This window comes from Microplitis mediator, chromosome 2, assembly GCF_029852145.1.
Source record: "Microplitis mediator isolate UGA2020A chromosome 2, iyMicMedi2.1, whole genome shotgun sequence".
Classification (NCBI taxonomy): domain Eukaryota; kingdom Metazoa; phylum Arthropoda; class Insecta; order Hymenoptera; family Braconidae; genus Microplitis; species Microplitis mediator.
The window spans coordinates 6969411-6976274 of NC_079970.1; the positions used below are offsets into that span (position 1 = coordinate 6969411).

General features: G+C 32.1%; 1 long non-coding RNA gene across 1 annotated transcript; it reads right to left on the reverse strand.

The window, feature by feature from the left end:
- Positions 1-4518: 4518 nt before the first annotated feature.
- Positions 4519-6405, reverse strand: LOC130663723 (uncharacterized). Its single transcript, XR_008989243.1, has 3 exons — positions 6246-6405; positions 4823-4940; positions 4519-4732 (listed from the first exon to the last, which is right to left on the reverse strand). It is a non-coding gene; the product is annotated as an uncharacterized LOC130663723 (long non-coding RNA).
- Between the last annotated feature and the right edge of the window lie 459 nt (positions 6406-6864).

Below are 6864 nucleotides of genomic sequence, written 5' to 3' on the forward strand. Positions count from 1 at the left end.
AAAAAGTGTAAAAGGCCGTTACTACGGCTATATACTAGAAAACAATTAAAAAACAAAATTATAAATAAAAAAAAAATAATAAATGAGTATACGGTTTTTAAATTTTTATTCACGATTAAGTTCAATAAAATAAATGTCTTCAGTCAAAAATCAATGAATTTCTATCAATTTTTATTAAAAAAGATTGAATTTATCAAGCGTAATTGTTAGCAAAACTAAAACGATGCTTATTGATCATTTTCAATTTCTCGAACTCTCGGAAAATAATCGAAAATACCACTGTATTTAAAGACATTCTCGAGCTCAATGAGCTTGAACATGTATTGACAATGATGTTTTTGAGCTCCTGGAGCTTAAAAGTAGCGGGAAGTTTCAGGGCTAGCCCGCAGGGTCAACCGTTTTTCGTATATTTTTGATAGAGTTGTTTCAAGTAGGCAATACTACACTGTAAAAAATCACCGGGGTAAGTCCAAGCGGTGTAGGTGTTAAAATCGGCGGTGTTAAATTTCAACACCGAAAGTGGTATGAAAATAACGCCGCGACCGGTGTAAATATTCTGTACCGGTGTTAAAAAAAATTCCCCGGTGTTAAAATAACGCCACCGCCGGTGTAGATATTCTTTACCGGTGTTAAAATATTTTACTTTGTGAATATTTTTACTTACTCGATCACTATACTTGTTAATAAATAATATTTTTTATTAATTTTTATAAAAAACTGGTATTTTTTTAGTTTTATAATCTTTAAAGGTAATACTTCTAGCGGACGCAGTTTACCCCGCTTTTACACCGGTTTAACATCGGTATTTTAACACCGCCGAATTACGCCTCCTACACCGGTGTAATTTCATTTCAACAACGGGCGGAGTTAAAATGAGTCCATTTTTAACACTGCTCTTTTTACATTGTACAGATTTATTTAAGATATTGCCTACACAGACTTGTCCAAGACTGATGATGACTGAAGATACTGATTTACCCCTCGCGGATTTGGAATTACTATAAAATCACAGTGAATTCACTTTCACCGTAAGTTTACGGTATGTTTATGATGATTCATAGTGAATTCACATTCATTTTGTGCCATTTTGTCATTGTGATTTAGTAGTGATTTCACTGTGAGTTTGCAGTAATTTTACAGTTGATTTATCGTAGTGTTTTGGGGTGGTCTCACCGTCTATTTACCACAGGTTTATGGTGATCTGACAGTGATAACACTGTAGGTTCATAATGGGTTCACAATAAATTCATATTAGTTTCACCATGATTATGTTGCAATTCTATAGTTATCTGATAGTGGTAACAGAGTGAGGTCGAACCCATTCCACAGTAAATTAATGGTGATTTCACCATAATTTTATCATGGTCTCACAATGTTTTTACTATGATCTCACCGGAATTTCACCATAATTTCATAGTGATTCCGAATCTGCGAGGGACCTAAGACTCATATTTGTTGAGTTTACAATCTGCCATTGTTAAAAAATGAAGTTTATAGTCCAAGTAAAAAATGCACTTTATGTTCAAACTTACATAATTCATTTAATTGCACTAATCATATATTTTTCGATAACGCATACTTTTTACTAAAAAATTATCTAACATTTTGTCCAAGTTTTTGTAACATGAATAATATTCTTCATGATTGTGTTTATTGATAAATATTATTTTAATTAAAAAAAAAATAATAATAAGTAGATAATGCTACCAAGGACAGTACACTGTAAAAAATCCGGAGTGAATTCGGATTTAAATTAAATCCGAATTCACTCCGGATTCACTCCGCCACTCGGAGTTCCGGAGTTTTAAAAAAAATCACTCCGCATGCGGAGTGAATTGGGAGTTTTTTTTCAGCGGAGTGATCTTGGAGTGATGCGGATTTTATTTCACTCAGAATTCACTCCGGTCCAGAGTTTTAACATTTAAATTAATTGTTAAACAGCGTGTGTGTGCGAGTGCGAGTGTCTGTGTGTGCGCGTGTCTGTGGATGTGTGTGCGTGCGTGAGTGCGCGTGCGAGTGTGCAAATGTGTGCGTGTGTGTATTCGAGTGTGCGCGTTTGTGCGAATGTGTTCAGGTGTGTGCGTATGTGTGTTTGGGTGTGTGCGAATATGTGCGTGTGTGTGTTCGGGTGTGTGTGCGTATCGGTTGATCAGTACTGTAATACGCAAATTTTTATTTCGATTTTACTTAGTGGAGTTATATTTTATTAATAATAGTTTTAAAACTTCCCTCCGGAGCGAATTTCACTCCGGAGCAATTAAGTTACTATAAAATTATTCACTCCGCATTCACTCCGGATTTAATCCGCATTCACTCCGCGAATTTTTTACAGTGTAGGCGACCGAAAACAATATAAAAAAAAATCGGTCTATCGGTTAACCCTGCGAGCCAGCCCTAAAAACTTCCCGGTGTTTTCGAGCTCGTTGAGCTCGAAAACATTATTGTGGATACATTTTCGAGCCCGAAGAGCTTGATTAGATTTTGAAATCGAATGATTCAATTTTTTTCTAAATATCCGAAAAAAAACGTTTTTCACTATTTTTTTAATCAACGATATCTCGTAAACGAATGGACCGATTAAGACGGTTGAGGCAGCAATCGACGTGTTTTATCAAGTTCTGAAGCTGATTAGATTTTGGAATCAATCCATCTAGCAAATTAAAAGTTATCCAAATAAAACATTTTTGAAAATATTTTATTTTTGAAAGATCTCCGAACGCACTTTACCGATTAAGCTCAAATTTTTACAGCTTCAAGATATTAACAAGCCGCGTCAAATGACACCTCATCCCGAGTCGAAAAATAATTCCGGTTTTAGACCTCAAATGAGAGATTTTGAGGTTTGTCTCAGTTTGTCCTCACCATTTAAAATTCACATAAATCTGAGATGAGGTTAGTCTCATTTTGTGCGACTTTTGTCCCATTTAGGCGTACATGAGGTTAACCTCATGTCTATATTTCTTATCGATGAGACCAGTATGAGGTTTGTCTCACGTATAGTTCTTGTAGATGAGACCCAGATGAGGTTAACCTCACGTATATATTGCTGATGGGTGAGACCAAACTGAGGTTTATCTCACGTATAGTTATTGTGGATGAGACCCAGATGAAGTTAACCTCACGTATATATTTTTTATGGACGAGACCAAAATTAACGTTTTTTTAATTTAAATTAATTTATTTATTATTAAATTACTAATCATTCATTAGAGTCGAAATATAAAAACATGTTTAATAAACCTATTTTCCAAAAGTCAATTAGTGAAAATTAGTAAATATTCGCTTATTCAAAAAGCCAATCGTACTATAAATTCCAAAAGGAAATACAGTTGGCACTCTGAATTAGCGAATATTTACTATCTACTCTCAAGTATTTACCTCAAGGGTACTTGTACTGTTCTACTAGGATATCGTCCTAGCGAGTAGTTGACAGAGTGACCTTTTCACTCCTTTGAACGGAACTTATTACTTCTATTCTAACTGTCCAACTAGGAAAATGTTGCAGCGCTCTTCTGCGCCTAGCGGTGACTCCTGGTACTAATTTTTTCTTTCGCACTCTGCGTCTGCACACTTTGTTATTTTCACTCGCCTTATTTTTTCTCTATCTCTTTATTCATTTAAATTTATTTATTTTTATTTATTTTTTTTTTACACGCATTATATTTTTTTGCGTTTATATTGCGTAATATATTACTAGATCGAAGCAATAGTTGCTAAAAATAAGAAATATTATACTTCAATTTAGGAAAAATTTCTTGTTTAAAGTATTCACAGAAATAAGTAAAAAAAATACTTAAAAAAATTTTTTTTTTCTCTCAGTGTATAGAGAATACTTCAAGATCAATTACACATAACTTTCAAGATATATAAATTTAATTAAAACATATAACAACATAAAATTTTACTAAGTTCTAAATTTTTATTAAGTTCATTTTTATTAAAAAAATGAAACATGATTTTTTATAAGTCCCAATTATGAACGGATTTTGTCCTCAATAATAAATGAAACTAAAGTATTCTTTTTAAGTCCAAATTATGAACGGATTTTGTCCTCAATAATAAAAGAAACTGAAATATTGTTTTTAAGTCGCAATTTTGAACGGATTTTGGCCTCATATAATCATATTCACGTTGAGGGCAGAATGAGACTTAACCAATTAGTTAAGCTGTTGAGGCTTGATTGAGACTTATCCGACAAAAACTGCCGAATGAGACCTGAATGAGTCCAAAATCCACTGTTGAGGCCAAAATCCGGAATTATTTTTCGACTCGGGCAAAGATCAAAATCGGGTCATCCGTTCAAGAGTTATGAATATTTACATACATACGTACGTACACACATCCATACACTCGGACATCATCGTGAAATTAGTCAGAATAGCTTCCTAGAACCTCAAAACGTCAAAATCTGATAGAAATTCGGTTTTTGCAAGTCGGACCGAAACCAATAACTTCCCGAATTATTGAAAATTTTCAATTTTCTTAGCGGAAAATTAATAAATAAACAAATGACAGATATTCATGGTGGGAATTATTTTTATTCAGATGATAACCATTACAATATTAATAAATATTATAATACTGAAATAAAAAAATTAAAAGGTAGACATAGTAACCACCGAATATGTCACCTCCAAAATCCTGTAGTTTATGAGCGTCTTCCACATGTCATGCGGCCAAAATAGTTTGCTCTGCAATGATCGCCATCACAACATACATCACCTGAATTACACTGCAATATTACAATGATACATTAAATATATTTGTATTTATATTTATATATTTATTAAACTATTGGTTAAGTTCGATTATATATATTTACATCGTCTCCATGTGCAACGCATGCAAACGAGCCAATCGCCATCAATGTAAGCAAAAATAAAACAATAGTGAACTTGGACATTGTTATAGAAATCATTTTTTTAACAATAAGTTGGTCTCTAAAAAAAATATATGTATTACAAATATATTTATTCGATTACTCTGGTAGTTTTCTTTTATATTCAAAAAATATAAAATTATTACATGAAATGAAATATAAAGTAGCATATAATTTATATCATATATGGCACCATATATTTTCTTTGTTATATTTAAGCATATATTTTATTCGATGTATGTATATGTGTATGGGTATATCGATTCGCATGGAACTGACCAATTTTGAAAATTTTAACTGCATATTAAAGAGTATATCAAAATTTAGATCTAATTCAATTTGAGTTGCCCATACAAATAAAAAATTGTTTTTATCATGTAGAGTTGATTAGATTTTGAAGTCGATCGTTCAAGCCGTTTCTGAGAAATAAAAAAAAACTAAAAAAAAAATCGGTCTATCGGTTGACCCTGCGGGCCAGCCCTAAAACTTCCCGCTCCTTAAGCTCGAAAACATCGCTGTGAATACGTTTTCGAGCTCTTTGAGATATTGAAATCAATCCATTGAATAAATTAAAAGTTATCCGGAAACAACATTTTTGAAAAAATTTAATTTTTGAAATATCCCCGAACGCACTCTACTGATTGAGCCTAAATTTTTACAGCTTCTAGATATTAACAAGCCGCGTCGAATGACATCCCAACGATCAAAATTGGTCGATCCGTTCAAGAGTAACAGATATTTACATACATGCGTACATTACATACGTACATACGTACGCACGTACGTACACATACATACACTCGTACATCATCTTGAAATCAGTCAGAATAGCTTCCTAGAACCTCAAAACGTCAAGATCTGATAGAAATTCGATTTTCGAAAATCCGATCGAAACCAATAACTTTCCGAATTTTTGAAAATTTTCAATTTTTTTAGCGGGAAGTTAAAAAAAAACTTAATAACTACAAAATATTATAGCGAACAATAAGTTATTACGAAATACTTTCCCTATAAATCAAAAACAGTTAATGAACCAATTGAAAACGATTCAAAAATGTTTAGTAACATAGATTCTGGAAAATCACGCAGATATTTTTTATAAAGATACTTCTACTTAATTAGTAATGACAAGATAAGCCGATGTCTGAATTAGTAAAAATTCCCCTCAATTATTTTTAAAGGACACAGTATTTGATATTTGATACGATGAAAATGTGTTTGTATATTTTATTGTAAGATTAAATTTCTTATAGAAAAATGCGATAGCGATTTTTGAATAAATTATGAAAATTTGAAGTATTGGAGACTGGAAGTTTTGAATTAATGAAATTACAATTCATTAAAATTAATTTTAAAAATTATTTACCTACGTATGAAATAACGATGCGAGGACTTGCTAGTAAGACCGATTACTGAGTATTAAATTTATTGTCAATAATCGCGATATTTATATTCATAGTGTTGTTACGTATTTTATCAGGTTTGCACAATTGTTACATTGATCTTCAACTCAATACTTAAAAAACATAAATGACGTTAGATAGTCCTTGACAATAACTCTTGATCTTGTGACTTTTAGAAATCTAGTGTGAAATAACTACAGGAAATTTTCCAGTATAATTTTATTTAGTGATCGGAGATTGTTCTCCTAAACAGCAAATTCGTTTGTACCGAAAGAATATCTAAAACATACCTGGTACTTAATTGTCCCGCTTAAGGAAAAAAAAACAATGGATTCTTATAGATGTATGCATAAAGCCCATGGCTATAGTTTTATACTAGCCTGAAATATGTATTAATCATGATAATATCTAAATGATTATATCTGTAAAGTCGTATGTTTACTGAACAAAAGGTTATCACGGTTCAAAGAGAATTATCATCAGCCAAAATTTTTTCCCGTGTATTAGGTGCTGCTATTGGCTGCCTAATTATCTGTCCAGTCCTATGCTCTGGCAACAGCAGATTACTTAATAGACTCATTT